Source organism: Orycteropus afer, unplaced genomic scaffold (assembly GCF_000298275.1).
Source record: "Orycteropus afer afer isolate SDZICR_OR568_19922 unplaced genomic scaffold, OryAfe1.0 scaffold00120, whole genome shotgun sequence".
Classification (NCBI taxonomy): domain Eukaryota; kingdom Metazoa; phylum Chordata; class Mammalia; order Tubulidentata; family Orycteropodidae; genus Orycteropus; species Orycteropus afer.
In genome coordinates, this window is record NW_006921707.1 from 8,468,288 (window position 1) to 8,486,560 (window position 18,273).

The window sequence follows — 18,273 nt, forward strand, 5'->3', positions numbered from 1 at the left end:
ACCTGCTTCTGTACCTATATACTCTATCTTCCCCCTTGTTACTGTGTATGAACTGTCTACACTTCTATTTAAGGCCAATCCCTTTACTTCTTTGATAGATCTTATTTCCTGACTGCTAACCAGAAAGTTGGAGGTTCAAACCCGTGAGCCACTCCTTGGAAGGAAGATTGGTGATCTACTTCCGTAGTGATACTGCCTCAGAAACTCAAGGAGGGGTCCTATGAGTCAGATCCGCCTCAATGGCAGTGAGTTTGGTTTGGTTTTTTATACAAGACATAGCTCTGGTAATCCCTACTGCCTTCTTCTATACATCAGTTTTCTTTTCTTTTCTTTACACATCAGTTTTCTTGCTCTCTATTAAATCTTTGTACACCATCACTGCACAAATCATTAGCTGAAGTCATGTAACTAAGGTCTAAGTTCTCACCAATGAATGTGCACAGAAGTGATATAGAGTGCTTCTGAGCCTGAGTGTTAGACATTGGGCAGTCACTCCTCCGTGAGCTTTTTCTTTTCCTCAAGATCGAAACCACTGCATTCTGATTCAGATTCTTCCATGCAGTCAATGACAACAACCAGGGGCAGTGGTTCAGAACCTGGGGCAGTTTTGCCCCTTAGGGGAAATTTGAAAATGTCTGGAGACTTTTGGGAGTGCTACTGGTCTGCTAACCAGAAGGCTGGCAGTTTGAACCCACCAGCCATTCCTCAGAAAGAATGGGCAACCTACTTCCTTAGAGACACCACCTTGGAAACCCAAGGAGGGGTCGCTATGAGTTGAATCCACTAGATGTCAGTGAGTTTGGTTTGGTTTGGTTTTACTGGTGAGTAACAGCCAGGGATGCTACGAAACATATACTGTACAGAAAACTTCCCTCCCATCACCAATAAACCAAAACAAAAACAGTACGTTTTCTTCCTACCAATATATTCTATAAGTCTTTTAGATAAAGAACTACCTTTGACTTTGCAGATTAATATTTTTCCTTGTACCACAATACTGTCTTGAATTTAGCATTCCCTTTGGCTTGGCAATTTCTAACATCTCTTAAACTACAGAAATCTTTCCTTTGTTCTCCAAATTTGACCTCATGCTTGTCTGGTCTCAAATAATTGTTTCACATTTATCCACCAGATGCTAAGAATGCCTATATCTACCTACTGTAGAACACTATCTATCTACACTCAAACTGAGCCATAATACCTAGCTGAAATGAAAGACATCCGCACACTTTCTTTGTTAAGAAACCTTGGCAATGGTAATTTACATAGAGGAACATTTAAACTCATCATTCACATGATTTGATATTTCTATTCATTTGCAAGGAAGTCAGCACCACAAGGTTGTTGACTTTTGATTCCAGCCATGCAGAAGAACTCGTTTTGATTTTTGCCTAGATTTTATGCTGTTGGTCTAAGTATGTGTGATTGATGTGTTTGATCTGTAGGACTCTAAGGAAGCTGGAAGATTGGGACAAATACCACTCACACAGAGGTTTTACAAGAACCAGTATAAAGTTGAGAGTGTGGTATTTGTTTATACCATCTATTATTTCAGCAGAAACAGGCACTTCTCTGTTGTTAGGAGTAAAGATTCTCAAGTGGTATATTCTCTCAAGTGGGCAACAAAAGAAATTTCATTAGTAGCACCACTTAGCCTACACTGTCAGCAAATGCTGAATTGCAATAAACCCACCACTCCATCCCTTTATTTGAAAACAATGATATATAATTTTCATATAATGTACTATTATATTTAAATAAGAACTTTAAAATATTTACTGAACATGTAGAGGAGGCACTTCTTGGTAGTTTGGTGACTGGAAAGGTGAATGAATTTTTTTAATTTTGGCATGCAAAACATTTTTAGTAGCCTTGGTCTAGAAAAGGGTAAATAGTAACTCATGCATAAAGGTTGTGTCAGAGTTTATAGACTAGACCCCTGGTAATGGATTCAACCTTTCCACAACAAATCAAAAGTATTATTGCATGCTTACATGAATATACAGTAGTCATTACCTTAAATTTAAAACTCACTATAAGCAGCAAATGTACAGAGCAGGATATGAAGGCTGTATTGTATCAGTGTGGTCTGCAGAGAATTTCTTCATATGGTTTTTGCCTTGTTGAAATATATGTTGCAGTTCAGAGCTAAAGGGATTACTTTTGAATAGTCATCACAGGGGTTGATTACATTCGTATATCATATTTAGCTGGACCCTGCAGGCTATTATTCCATTAGCTGTGCTGGTCCTGCCATTGTCAAAAAGTTGATCACCTAATGTTAAAAGACTGTGCTTTCCATTGACCTTATCAAAATGACTTCAAAGTTTTCGTTAAAAAATAAAACTGATATTATGTTTTATGAAACTGATTAAGAATAAACACTCTGTGTAAAACACGCTCATATTTTCTGGAACTTAGCATTATGTCATTATTAAGGAAAAGATTGTATTTTGCTTTTGTATTTCAGCAAATTTTACTGAAAGTCATAGATTCCATTTTAGTGGAACAGTACTTCTTTCCTGCTGATGGCAAAGAGTCTCAGAAACTCATTCCTGAAAAAAGAACTGAAGTTTTTTCTCCATGTCTTTAAATCATATAAAATTGTCAGCATGCAAGTAAGCCCAGTATATTGATGTTAATATAGCAGTACATCTACAATGGCCTAATGACAACATGGGTTCATAAGACAACTATACTGAAGAGACCACGGAGCTTTGTTTTAAGGAAATATGTAAAGTATTTAAACTGAAAATTTGTCAATCACAGTTGATAATCAGAAAAATTACTTCCAACAAGTAACTAAATAAATAAGTGCATGAGTAAATAGACATTTAACTGTTTATCCATTAAACAATGGTTTTGTAATTCTACTCATTTAATCAACAACAGTGGAAAAATTTCAAAAAATTGAGTTAAAATAGATTTTCATAAATTCCAAATTCACTACCAATGTAAGGCATATTTAGATAAGCTTTAGTTTCAGTCTATTTTATTAGAAGTTAACTCAAATAGCTAACCATATAAAAATACACCTTTGATTAAAATATTTACAGGTATGACTTTTTATTTAAAATAGTTTATTTAAAATTTTCATTAGAATCCCATTATAAAAGCTGGCATTTGGGAACAAAGACAATTTTGAATTACTTTTAATCGACCAGCCAGTCTTTGAATCATGTTCCCAGAAGTGGTGAGGAACTGGCATAGACTCATGTACCTTTGGCATGGTTGTTCTTTTAACTGATGGTATGTAAAATGACTAGTCAGCAATACAGGCTGTGATGCTGGAACACATCCCAACACTGAATTTTGGCCTCATTGGCACTGTTCTGTAATCAACAGAAATTTTCAGCAAGTGTAAGTTTTCTAATATCTCTTGTACTTACTTTCCTTTAGCCACCTCATTTGATAACACACAATATAGAAATAGTCTGCATCATCAGTCAAGAGGAAACAGATGGCACATTCAATTGGTATTCTGAAAAGACCTCAGTGAAGGGATTGTTTATTAAGAGATGAGGGCAGGGCTAAGGAACCAATGAGGGACACTGAGGTACCTAGGGATTGCCAACACAGAGATATGGTGTGCCATTTCCGTCCCTCAAACAAACAAAAACAAACTCACTGCTGTGGAGGTGGATCTGACTCATAGTGGCCCCTCCTTGGGTTTCCAAGGCAGTATCACTACAGAAGTAGATTGCCCAACTTTCCTTCCGAGGAGTGACTGGTGGGTTTGAACCGCCAGTCTTCTGGTTAGCAGTCAAGTGCCTTAGGCACTACACTACCAGAGCTCCCTTGCCATTCCTAGGCCTGAAGAATAAAGGGAGAGTAAGGTGGTAGTGCAGCCTGAGTGAGAGATGGAGGCCGAGAAAAGGGGCCATCCAATAGAATCTGGAAGCTACAGTTGTAGAGTGTCACTGCTGTCAGACCTGAGCTGAAAGGTTGAGGTGGCAGAGGAGCAATACCCTGACCTCTCCGCCTTTCTAACCACTGATTTCCTGCTAGCGACTACTTGGCTACACCTACCCAGAAACCAGAGGGCAAGTGATGCCATCTGATGCAGTCTGAAGTCAGTCTATCGGAACAGTGAGCAGAGAAGGTGTAAGAATGGACACTGGAAAGGAATGTGAAGCACACAGAAGATAACAGTCTTATAGCATGAATGTCATCTTTGGGTGAAAATTCAGGCTTGTGAAGCCTGGTTTCAGGGTTCATGTATTTGACTCTGGCATATGATTTGAATTTTCCTTTCTTTTATCTTTACCCTTCCTGGTAATTTTGGTAATATTTTGTAATATTTGTATATACACATATTTTGGAACATCTGCAAGTTTTTGTGATATTGGCATTTTACATTTCACAAGTTTGGAAAAAGTTTTATGAACCAAAGTTTGAGAGTATACAGTTAACCTTATTCTACCAAAACATGTGAGTTTTCTGGGTAACATTGTTCTACTTTTTGTTCTTAACAATAAAAAAATTAATCTGTTTTACCTTTGTTTTGAAGTAGAAATAGTAACATGGTGATGCTATATCTGGTAGGTACAGTAATCAAGACACATATAATCTTCTAAGACAGGAGGCATCTTTCAGATTTGTGTAGACTCTGTTTAATGTCTAAGATTAACATGTGTTCTTTCAGTTGATAGGTTCTGGCATATAGCAATTCCCTTTTCAAGGGTTTTTGTTAATGTTTGAAGTCTATTAAAATTTATGTGGGGATTGGAGGTATAGTTTAACTTTAAATTATAAGGTCTTTTATTCCCACAAACACCATTATTCTGTGTATGTGTGTATGTATTTATTTATTTATATTGTGATTTGAGTGAAAGTTTACAGAGCAAATTGGTTTTCAATTCAACTGTTCATACACATTTTGTTTCATGGCATTGAATGATTAATGTTTGTTATTACTGATAATGCAGGATTGTGTATGTAATAGTGTTTACTTTTATTGTCTGTGATTCTTGTACATCTCTCTGCATCTTCCTTTTCCTTAGTGATATTGTGCTGGTCACTCCCTTTTTGTCTATTGCCTTTCTTTTTGCTCAAATTAATTTGTGTCTCTTATCTAGTTAGTAATTTTCCCTCCACTCAACACCATTATTTTAAATAGATGGAATGCAACTAGATCTGGATGAAGCATTAAAGATAATCATATTGAAATTATACTGAATTTCTTCTTCCGAGTGTCTAAACTTTTAATGACAGTGTCAGATTCAATTCTATTAATCAGTTCATATAAATATTTTGTTAAGGTAAATATAGTGTGGATGTTATCATATCATTCCTTTTATTTCTCCTATAGTTGGTGCGGGAGCTCTGGTAGCATAGTGGCTAAGACACTTTGCCTGCTAACCAGACGGCTGGCGGTTCAAACCCACCAGCCACTCCTCGGAAGGAAGGTTGGGCAATCCTACTTCCGTAGTGATACTGCCTCGGAAACCCAAGGAGGGGTCGCTATGAGTCGGGGCCGACTCGACGGCATATAACAACAACAACAACAATAGTTGGTGCATTACAAATGCTGTACTTTTTTCCTAGTTAAGATGGATTAAGAAAGATCAGATTATCCTCTTGCCTGAAACAAACAAACAAAGCCACAAGAGAACTGAACAAAATATATGAAACAATGATATTTAATATACTGCACATCAGACTTCAATGGTCTGAGATCCTTGAGGGAAATGGGGAAAAAAAATTAGGTGGACCCTGTGATTATCTCAGCTTATTTCTTTGAGTGATTTTTCAGTTGACCAAGACAACTAGACTTTGCATTTAGAGTGCCAGAGAGGAGAGAGCTGCATAGAGAACTCTGGAGATGTGTGTAGGGTTGCCTTTGAGTGTTCAAGAGGGTGCATAAGTGTGAAGAGACTGCCTGAGGCAAGGGAAAGAATCACTCAAAAGTATACCAATAAACAATATGCAGTGGTGCAGTGGCTAAGGCATTTGGCTGCTAAACAGAAGATTGGCAGTTCAAATCCACCAAAGTCACTCTGAAGAAGAAAGTTGAGGCAGTTTGCTTCCATAAAGCTTTGCAGCTTTGGAAACCCTATGGGGCAGTTTTACTCTATCTTAAAGGGTCTCTATCAGTCAGAATTGACTCAATGGCAGTGCATTTATTTGCTTTTTTGTTTTAGTGTCCACATAGGTAGTTCCATCACCCAGAATGGAAAACCTCATAATTCATGAGACATTGAGGAGAGTACTCTGAGAGTCTTGCCTCGGATGTGGGGAACAATTATGTCTAGATAAAATCTGGTTCTGGTTCTGCCTATAAGATCTTAAAAGAAAGACTAAATGGATCAAAATGTTTTCAAGTAACCTAACTGCAAAAAACCAAAAACCAAAAAACAAAAAGCAAAACCAAAAACAAACAAAAAAAGCTACATAATATTTATGGGAATACAAAATTATACAGTATCTAAAAAAATAAAATTTGCAATGTGTAATCTAATAAAAATGATAAGACATGCAAAAAGAAAGCAGAATAATACAACCCCAATATGGAGAAAAATCAATCAAAACTGACCTAGGGAGTAGCGACTGTGGTCTTAAAAGCTTGGTGAGTGGCCATCTAAGGTGCAATTATTGCTCTCTCCTCCTTTGGAGCAAAGAATTGTAAAAAAAAAATCAAAGGTGCATGGAAACAATTAGTCCAAGGGACTAGTGGACCACATAAACCTCAGCCTCCATGACCTTGTGACCTTGTGACTAGATGGTGCCTGGCTACTACTGCCAACTACTCTGAAAGGATCACAAAAGGAGATCCTTGATAGAGTGGGAGAAAAATGTGGAACAAATCTCAGAATCAGCTTACTGGTCTGATAGAGACTGATGGAACCCCTGAGACTATGGCCCTTAGTTACCCTTCAGGCTTGGAACTGAACTCACCCTCATGGCTCATCTTTCAGCCAAACAAAAGACAGGCTTATGAGGTGAACAGTAACACTAGAAAGGTATATACTTCTTAGAACCGTCAAACATAAGCTATCAAAAGAGCAGCATTTGTCCAGAGGTAAAGCTCAGAAGGCAGCAATGAATAGTAAAGAAAGGCAAAGGGAAATGGTAACCACAGGGAGGAAGCGAAGAGTGCTATTACATTGTGGGGATTGTAAAAAGTGTTACAAAACAAAATGTGTATGGACTATTGAATGGAACACCAATTTACTCCATAACCTTTCACCCAAATGACAATAAAAAGTTAATTAAAAAACACCAAAAAACAAAACTGACCCAGAACTGATAGAGTAGTTAGAATTAGGAACAAAGATGTTAAAGCAATTATTTGAACTGTATTTCAGATATTTAAAAAGCTAAATAGAGAGATGGAAGACCCAAATCAAAATGCCAGAAATTGAAACTACAGTGTCTGAAATTAACAAAACCAAACTGGATGAAACTAACGACAGAAGGAAATATTAGTGAACTTTAAAACAGAGTACTAAGTAGAAGCTTTTCAAGAACAAACAAACAAAAACATAAAAGAAAGAAAAAGATGAAAAAAAATAAAAAGTCCATTAGTGAACTGTGATATGGCTTCAAGTAGCCTAATATACATGTTACTGGAAGGAGATTGGGGAGAGAAGACTATAAAAATATTTGAGGAAATTATGATAAAAAATTCTTAAAATTTGATGAAAACTATATAAACCCAAGAATCTCAGAAGCTAGCATTTGTAATGTACCAATTATAGGAGAAATAAAAGGAGATATCTCTATAGCTAGTGAAAATATCTTTCAAAAATGAAGGGAAAATAAAGACTTTTGTCCAGGCCCACAAAAGCTGATGTAATTGATCAGCAGCAGACCTCACTATGAGTAATGTTAAAAATCTTTCAGCCAGAACGAAACTAAACAGAAAGGAATCCACAGCATCAGAAATGATAGCTATATAGGCTGATATAAATAATTTTCTCTTAGTTTTAAACATCTACTTAAATGATATTTGACTGTTTAAGCAAAAATAATAACAATACAGTGTGGAATTTATAACACATGTGAAAGTAAAATGTGTGACAACAATAATATGAAGGCCACTTGGTGAGAAATAGGAGTATGCTATTGTAAGGTTCTTAAGATATGAGTGAAATGGCATGTTGCTTAAAAGTAGACTGATAAATCAAAAGTGTATTTTGGTCATTACTTTCGCTTTTGCATTTAAGTTTACACTTTCAATTTTAACTATTCTGGTTAAAAGTTAAAAGAACAAGATTTGAAAATCAATGAACTGATTTTCAAGTCTGAAAGTAAGAAAATCTATCTCTAATTTAAATATTTATTTTCAGATTTACCCTTCTTATACATTTTCTAGAACTGAGCCTTGAAAATGAGTTAATGAAATCAAAGCAATAACCATTTCATTATACTCCCCCAAAGTTTTCTTTTCTTTGACCAAATTCTGGGAGGTATAATATATGCAATATGGATATAAATGCTGATAGAAAGATAGATTTGGATCTTTTTCCCCCTTGGTGACTTAAAAAAAAATAAGAGCCTTTTGAAAATGCATAAACTCTCTCTTCTTTTTATGAGTATGCTACTTATGAGCAGAGAATTTTTATATGAGAAAATAATATTTTTAATGAATTATCTTATACCCACTCCCATTGAATAGATTCCGAGTTGTAGCGACCCCATAAAGAATAATCTAGAGATGTAAAAATTAATGTTTTTGTGAAAATTGAGTTTTCCAATATATATTGAGATTTTCAAAGAAGAGATGCTATAAATATGCAGTATCCAGTCTAAACATAACATGAGTAAATATGTACTCTGCCAATACCAAAGTATGGTTTCCTCAAAACAGAACTTCCTAGAAAAACCAAGACAATTCCCTAACCGAAAGCTAAAATCAAAATCCTTTAGATCCTAGATGAGGTACTCTTATTTTTTACTTTTTGTAAGAATGAATAGGTCTAATTAAAGTAATGGCAGACAAAAATAAAAATTTGAAACAAATACTATTTTCCAGATGATCAATATGCTTACTACTCAAAGTGTGATCTCTAAACCTGCAGCATTGGTGGTGCCTGGAGATTGCTGGAAATGCAGAAACTTAAGTCCCACCCCAGACCTAGTAAATCAGAATCAGCATTTTAAATAGGATCACAAGGTAATTTATTTGTCCATTAAAGTTTAGGAGATCTGGTGGTGTAGTGCCTAAGGTATTTGACTTCTAATCAGAAGGCTGGCAGTTCAAACCTACCAGCCACTCCTTGGAAGAAAGACTGGATGATCTATTTCTGTAGAGATACTGCCTCTGAAACCCAAGGAGGGGTCGCTATGAGTTGAATCGACTCAAGAGCAGTGAGTTTAGTTTTTAATTTTTTGGTTTTTAAAGTTTGAGAATCACTATTTTATATAATCTTGTTGTTAGTTGCCATTGAATTGACTCTGACTCATGGCAATACTGTGTACGATATAATGAAGCATTTGCTGGTTCTTTTTAACCTTTGATTTGAATCCATTGTTGCAGGCATTGTGTAGTGCCTTCCAATATGTTGTTGTTGTTGTTATGTGCCGTCAAATCGGACCTGACTCATAGTGACCCCTCCTTGGGTTGCTGAGGCAGTATCACTACAGAAGTAGATTGCCCAACCTTCCTTCCGAGGAGTGGCTGGTGAGTTTGAACCGCCAGCCTTCTGCTTAGCAGTCAAGTGCCTTAGGCACTATGCTACCAGAGCTCCTGCCTTCCAATATAGGTGGATCACTTTCCAGCTCTACATCAGACAATATTCTACTGTGATCCATAAGGTTTTCATTGGCTAATTTTTGGAAGTAGATCACCAGGACTTTTTTCCTGGTTTGTCTTATTCTAGAAGCTCTGCTGAAACCTGTACATCATGGGTGACCCTGCTGGTCTACTGGTGGCATAACTTTCAGCATCACAGCAACATGCAAGCCACCACAGTATGACAAACTGACGGGTGGTAGTACATAATCTTACATTTACTTAAACTATGTAACATATGAGCAAAATAGCATACTTGGTAAAAGGAGTAGTATAAACTGTTTACAAGCACTCATGGAGCAGTGGTTATGCCCTTGGCAGGTCAAACCCACTTGCTACTCCACAGGATAAAGATGTGGCAGTCTTTTCTGTAAAGATTATAGCTTTGGAAATCCTCTGGGGCAGTTCTTGTTCTTTTACTCAATATTCAGATAATAAGTAAAAATAAAATTTGTTTCCATGGATTAAGAACTTATTTTGGACTAAGAAATGTGCTAAGAACTTTATTTAAACTTCACAACCATTCTATGCTCTAGGTATTATTAGCCCTAAAATAGACAAGGAAACCAAAATTTGGAGAGGTTAAGTTCCCCATTATCACGTAGCTGATAAGCAGCTCAGTGTAACTCAGGTCAGTCTGGATCTAAAAGCCCATGCTTACAACATCTATACCAATTTCCACTTCAGTGAATTTAGAAGGAAGGTGAGTAATGAGAAAGCATCTTATGTAACTGCATTGTGTTAGGCTTGGAGAGGATGATTTATTTGACTTTTTGGAGAACTGCTATGGCAAGGCTATTTAGTTCTTAATTGTTGTTTGTCTGTTTAGTTTCTTGTCTTCTAGAGATCATTTCTAATGCAGCAGTTAAAAAAAAACCCAGCCGCATGCACCATGGATGTCCCTGAAGACCACTAATCTGACATGTAGGCCATGACAACTGAGCTTGGACTAGTAAAAAACCTAATCCAGGGTTTGTATCATGTAAGTTGTTGCCTTTATTTCATTATACTTTGACTCAACCCCTTAATGGATTCAGCTTCATAAAGTCAGGAAAAGAGGAAAAGAAAGCAATTTATTCATGTTTTCACTGGAGCTCACTGCAGACATGTAATTTCTCTAAAAATGCAAATAGTTTGGTGCCACACAAGTGAAACTGGGTAGCTAAAGCTCTTGGAGGAAAGCTCTTTCCCAGGGCTAATGTTTTTATACCCAGTGATTGAATAAATCGATCCATTTATTACAACATCTTCATGTAGGTTTTTTTCTTTTCCTCCCCCTAGACGAATGTATTTAATGATACTAAAGGACTTTTCTTTATCACTAAGAAAATTGATTACACTTGTTAATTTGAATTTTAATCCTAGATTTATAAAAATAAATACCATAAACATGTATAGAAGAAATCAATATAGATCTGTTCAATATCAGATTGATCAAAAAAGGATTTAGTATGATTCCAAGATGTAAAATACTAACACACAGACTAAGCCCTTACTTATGTAATATGACTTTGGATGAGCTCAATATAAACCTGAATGAAACTATTTCTGAAAACAGAAATGGTGCACTTTTGTTGCATTAAAGAAAAATCCCCAGAAAGCCTACCTATTCAAGGTATTTAATGTGAACATTTGTTTTTAAAAGATTTCTTGTCTTTTGTCCAGCCATTCTTGTTAATTCACGGGGCACCACATCACAGGTGCTTTTTTTTTTTTTAATGTTACATAAAGCAAAAATTACACTTAACAAGCATAAGGTTGGTTGTAAAAAATAGATAAAACAACACTTTTAAAAGCCAAGATATCACAACGAAAGGCTATCAGTCATTCTTTTCAGAGAAGGTAAGGATAATGAGAAATCAAAACCATACACAAAGACTTCTGAAATGACACTTAGAGCAGCTCAGGCCTTCATGACATGTGTTCTGTAAAACCCAAATTGCAACCTAATTACTCAGCAGATACACTTTTGAATAAACATATTTTTATTTCACTTGTATAATAATGAATGGGGCAGATTCATGCTACTCCTTGCTCAAAACAAAGCAAGCCTTAAACTGATTTTCCAGTAAAGTACCCTTTACTGGAACATATTTTTTTGTTGAACATACATTGTGCCTGTCAATTGGTAATCTCCATTCATTCATCAAGGGGCTCTGGTGGTGTAGTGGTTAAAGCATTCAGCTGCTAACCAAAAGGTCAGTGGTTCGAACCCATCAACTGCTCTGTGGAAGAAAGATGAGGCAATCTGCTTCTGTGAAGATGTACCGCCTTGGAAACCTATGTGGCAGTTCTACTCTGTCCTATAAGGTTATTATGAGTTGGAATTGACTGAACAGCAGTGTTTTTTTTTTTTTTTAAATTCAGTCATCTTTCATTCACTGAGACTGTACCAAGTGAAAAACACAACATTTGTGTGATAGGTGTTATATAATATATGTTGTTGTTATGTGCCATCGAGTCGGCCCCGACTCATAGTGACCCCTCCTTGGGTTTCCGAGGCAGTATCACTATAGAAGTAGGATTGCCCAACCTTCCTTCCCAGGAGTGGCTGGTGGGTTTGAACCGCCAGCCTTCTGGTTAGCAGTCAAGTGCTTTAGCCATTATGCTACCAGAGCTCCTATATAATATAATACACACACACACACACACACACACACATATATCAGTTCAAACCCACCAGCCACTCCTCGGAAGGAAGGTTGGGCAATCCTGTTTCCATAGTGATACTGCCTCGGAAACCCAAGGAGGGGAGGGGTCGCTATGAGTTGGGACTGACTCGATGGCACATAACATATAACATATATATATATATATATATATATATATATATATATATAAAGAGAGAGAGAGGGAAAGAGAGAGAGTATAGTTTGTAGCAGGAGCTCTGGTAGCATAGTGCCTAAGGCACTTGACTGCTAACCAGAGATTGTGGTTCAAACCCACCCAGCCACTCCTCAGAAGGAAGTTGGCTAATTTACTTCAGTGGTGATACCACTTTGGAAATCCAAGGGGGGGGGTCGCTATGAGTCAGGCCCGCCTCAACGGCACATAACAACAATACAACAACATAATTTCTAGCAGTGCACAGATGGAATGGATTTAGGTTTACATGACTATAGTGGAGGTTCAAGCTTCAAACATGGCATAATACTCTGAATTTAAGCATGGCCATATATAGGATGAGGGGGCAGTGATAGTTCTGTGGTAGAATCTGTGTCTTCCATGGGAGAGGTCCAGGTTTGATTCTCAGCAAATGCAGCTCATGTGCAGCCACCATCCATCTGTCAGTGGAAGCTTGCGTGTTGCTATGATGCAGAACATGTTTCAGCAGACCCTCCAGACTAAGACAGACTAGGAAGAAAGACTTGACAATCAATTCTCACAAAAATGAGCCAATGAGAACCCAATGGATCATAACGGTCAGATCCACAACTGATCATGGGGATAATGCAGGAAGGAGTGGCATTTAGTTCCACTGTGCATCATAATGCATCAGGGAGACTCAATAACAGCTAGCAACAATAACAACATATATAGGAAAGTCTAGTATGGGGCATAGGGTGTCACAACAAATACTAACAGAATACAAACACATTTAAACACCTGTCCCAGGAAAAATAAGACTTTAGGGTTTTTCATGGGAAGACTCAGATTCTTTGACTGCATGATTACTAAAACCGAAAAACCAAACTCATTGCCATCAAGTCAATTCTGCCTCATAGTGTCCGATGGGACAGAGCAGAACTGCCCCATAGAATTTCCAAGGCTGTAAGTCTTTACAGAAGCAGACTTCCACATCTTTCTCCCATGGAGTGGCTGGTGGATTTGAACTACCAACTTTTTGGCTCACAGCCAAGTGCTTTAACCCCTATGCCACCAGAGCGTCTCATGCTGAATCATTGATGGATCAAAAGTTTGGAAAGCAAGGAATCTCTGCGTTAGAGCATGTTCCCTCAACACATGCACATTATACAACTGTGTATATATTTTGACTTACAGAGACGTAGAAGCGATTTTTGAAAAACTTTGTGCTTTGAATTTTGGTATATAATCACCTTTTTTGTAGTTTTCAGATTATAGATTTTTCTCTTTTGAAAAGTATGTATTTCCTCTACAGCTTCAGTATCTTACATGGTAGCCTACAGGGAACATATACCTAATGTTTTTGAAATGAGCACAGTTTGTAGCTTATGGTTTACTTTTAAAAATGTGACGTAAAACATTGCCTGGTGTATAGTAGATAACCAAGTAAATATCTGTTGAAAGGAAGAGAGAATGAATGAATATGTCTACTCTTGAAAGTTTAGCTGAGGCAAGAAAGACATATAATAAAGGTAAACTAATGGCTTGGAATGTTAGATAATTTTTTAAAAAGAATTTTCCATCAAGATCTATGGACAGCTCTTTAATGAGTACACAAGAAATACACAGCTTTGAAGGATTGGTTTTCTTCTTAAATATATTATTTGTTCATCTTGAAAATAGAGTAGAAAAAGCCTAAACGTTGACTCATGATTATTGAAATGCTTCAGCGAAGAACTTTTTATGTACAATCTCTTAATACAATTTTTAAAGTTTAAAAGAACACTTATTTAATTTAAAATTTTTCCCTCCTATTTCAATGAAGGAGCTCTGGTAGCATAGTGCCTAAGGCACTTGACTGCTCACCAGAAGGCTGGCAGTTCAAACCCACCAGCCACTCCTCGGAAGGAAGGTTGGGCAATCCTACTTCCGTAGTGATACTGCCTCAGAAACCCAAGGAGGGGTCGCTATCAGTCGGGGCTGACTCGATGGCAAACAACAACAACAACAACAACAACAACATTTCAATGAAGAAAGATTTTATCTACACATATGATCTTAATTTTTATGAATTCAGGTGTTTTAAAGAGCAAAGAAAGTACCAAGTCACTTTTCCCCATGGCAGTTAATGTTACTGGAGTACTAATGGGTATGGACAGGAGAAGAGAGAAAGAATAGTAGAGTTGAAGGATTGTTTATCCTTGTTTTTGTCCATTGCTGTTGACTAGGCTCTGACTCTCTGTGACCTTGTGTATAACATACACACAATGTATGCAATGCTTCCCAATCCTTCTTCATCTTCATGGTTGTTGGTATGCTTGAGTTTATTGGTGGTGGCTATTGTGTCAATCCATCTCATTGAGGGTTTTTCTCATTTTCACTGACCCTCTACTTTACAAAACATGATGTCTTTTTCTAGTGCTTGAACTTTCCTGATGAAATGTCCAAGCTAAGTGAGATGAAGTATTCCCATTCTTACTTCTAAGGAGCATTCTGGTTTAAGACTGACTTGTTCATTCTTCTGCTTGTCCACAGTGTATGCAAAATTCATCACTAATACTATAATTTGAATGGTTCAATTCTTCTTCTGTCTTCCTCTTTCATTTTCCAGCTTTCATTCGTATATGAGGCAATTGAAAAGAACAGTTTGGGTCAGATGCACTTTAATCATCAAATGGCATTTTTGCTTTTTGAATCACCAACCTTTCAGCTGGTAGTTAAGTGCTTAACTCTTCGCACTTCCCAGGGATTCCTAGGGACTCTGATAGGATGGTGACATTGTGTAAAAATAAAATAAATATGTATTATATATTGTGGTAGTTAAATTTGTATGTCAATTTGTCTGGGCCTGGTTGAGTGGTTGAGCAGCTGGTGGTAGTTATTCCCTATGATGAGACTGGCAATCAACTCCATGGTGGTATCTACCACAAGCAGCTAAGTAGCTGCCTCTGGGATGTAGTTTGCTTCCTGTATATTTAGGGATAGTCTCTAGTTTTTGGCATGCTTTGAACCTGCATGTAGTCATGTCATTGTTCAGCAGCTTGCCATGCTCTCCCGACCTTGGGACTTACAATGGACTTGAATTAATGGCCTGCTATGTGGTTTAGTAACATTGGGACTATGCCTTTTTACTTGTCAACCTTGGGCTTCTCAGCCTCAGCAGCCAGCAGCTGTGTGAGTGAAGAAACACTTCTAGCTCCAGTGGGCCGGGAGCAGAAGGCAGAGCTGGACCCCAAGGTTGAGGGGCTTTCACCCAGCCCCTAGAGCCTGGCAGTTTGAACTTGGATTTAAAGTTGTGAGAGAATAAACTCCTGGTTGTTAAGGCCATCCTATTTGTGGTATACTCTTGTCAGAATGGGACTAGGTAAACAGAACATATATTTACATATGAATATTCATTCCTTTGTTGTTGCTTGTCAGGTGTCATGAGTTGATTATAACTCATAGCAACCCTATGTACGACAGAATGAAACACTACCTGGTCCTGTGCCAGCTTCACAATCCTTGCTATACCTGAGCCCATTGTTGCAGCCACTGTGTCCATCCATCTCATTGAAGGCCTTCCCCTTTTTTGCTGAACCTCCTCGTTACCAAGCTTTATATCCTTTTCCAGAAAATGGTGCCTTCTGACAACATGACCAAAGTAGATAAGACGAAGTCTGGCCATTCTTGCTTCCAAGGAGCATTCCGGCTGCACTTCCTCTGGGACAGATTTGTTTGTTCTTCTGGCAGACCATGGTACTTTCAGTATTCTGGGCCAACACTACAACTCAAAAGCATCAACTCTTCTTCAGTCTTCCTTATTCATTGTCCAGCTTTCACATGCATGTGAGGTGACTGAAAGCACTATGGCTTGGGTTAGGTGCATTTCAGTTGCAAAGAGACATCTTTGCTTTCCAGCACTTGAAAGATGTCTTTTGCAGAAGATTTGCCCAGTGCAATACATCATGTGATTTCTTGACTGTCATTGATGTTGATTGTGGAACCAAGTAATATGAAATATTTGACAACTTCAATCTTTTCTCCATTTATCATGATGCAGTTTATTGGTCCAGGTGTGAGGATTTTCATTTTCTTTATATTGAAGTGTAACCCATACTGCAGATTGTAGTCTTTAATCTTCATCAGTAAATGCTTCAAGTCATCTTCACTTGCGGCAAGCAAGGTTGTGTCATCTGCATATCTCAAGTTGTTAGTGAGTCTTCCTCCAATCCAGATGCCATATTCTTCTTCATATAGTTCAACTGCTCAGATTATTTGCTCAGTATACAGATTGAATAAGTATGGTGAAAAGATACAACCCTGATGCACTCCCTTCCTGATTTTAAACCATGTAGTATCCCCTTGGAATTCCCATTCTTCTCAATGTTATCCATAATTTATTATGATCCACACAGTCATATGCTTTGCAACGTCAATAAAATACATGTAAACATTTTTCTGGTGCTTTCAGCCAAGATCCATCTGACATCAGCAATGATATCCAGTGACCCACGTTCTCTTCTGAATGCACCTTGCATTTTTGGAAGTTCCCTGTCAATATTCTGCTGCAACTGTTTTTGAAATATCTCCAGCGAAATTTTCTTGCATGTGATATTAATGACATTGTTCAATGATTTCCACATTCTGTTGGATCACCTTTCTTTGGAGTGGAAACAAATATGGATCTTTTCCAGTCAGTTGGCCAGGTAGCTGTCTTCCAAGATTCTTGGCAATGACAAGTAAGTGCCTCCAGCTCAGCATCCATTTATTTAAACATCTCAATGGGTATTCTGTCAATTCCTGGAAGCTTGTTTTTTTGTCAATTCCTGGAAGCTTGTTTTTTGTCAATTCCTTCAGTGCAGCTTCAACTTCTTCCTTCACTACCACTGGTTCTTGATCAGATGCCCCCACCTGAAATAGTTGAACGTTGACCAATTCCTTTTTGTACAGTGACTCTGTGTATTCTTTACATCTTATTTTGATGTCTCCTGCATCATTCAATATTTTGCTCATAGAATTTTTCAATATTGCAGCTCAAGCCTTGCATGTTTTCTTCAGCTCTTTCAGGTTGAGAAATACTGAATATGTTCTTCCCTTTTGGTTTTCTAACTCCAGGTCTTTGCACATTTCATTATAATTGACTTTGTCTTCTTGAGCTGCTCTTTGAAATCTTCTATTCAGCTCTCTTATCTTGTCATTTCTTCCATTTGCTTTATCCACTTTCTGTTCAAGAGCAAGTGTCAGAGTCTCTTCTGACATCCATTTTGGTCTTGTCTTCCTTTTCTATCTTTTTAATGACCTTTTGCTTTCTTCATGGATGATGTTCTAGATGTCATCCCGCAACTAATCTGGTCTTTGGTCATTGGCATTCAATCCTTCAAATCTATTTTGCAAATGGTCTCCAAATTCAGGTGAGATATACTTAAGGTCATATTTTAGTTCTTGTGGACTTGTTTTAATTTTCTTCAGCTTCAACTTGAACTTGCACAAAAGCAATTGATGATCTGTTTCACAGTCAGTTCCTAGCCTTGTTTTGACTGATGATATTGAGCTTCTCCATCACCTCTTTCCACAAATGAAGTTGATTTGATTTCTGTGTATTCCAGTTGGTGAGGTCCATGTGTATAACCTCCATTTATGTTGTTGATAAAAGGTATTTGCAATGAATAAGTTGTTGGTCTTGCAAAATTCTATCATGTGCTCTCTGGAGTCATTTCTATCATCAAGGCCATCTTTTCCAACTACCAGTA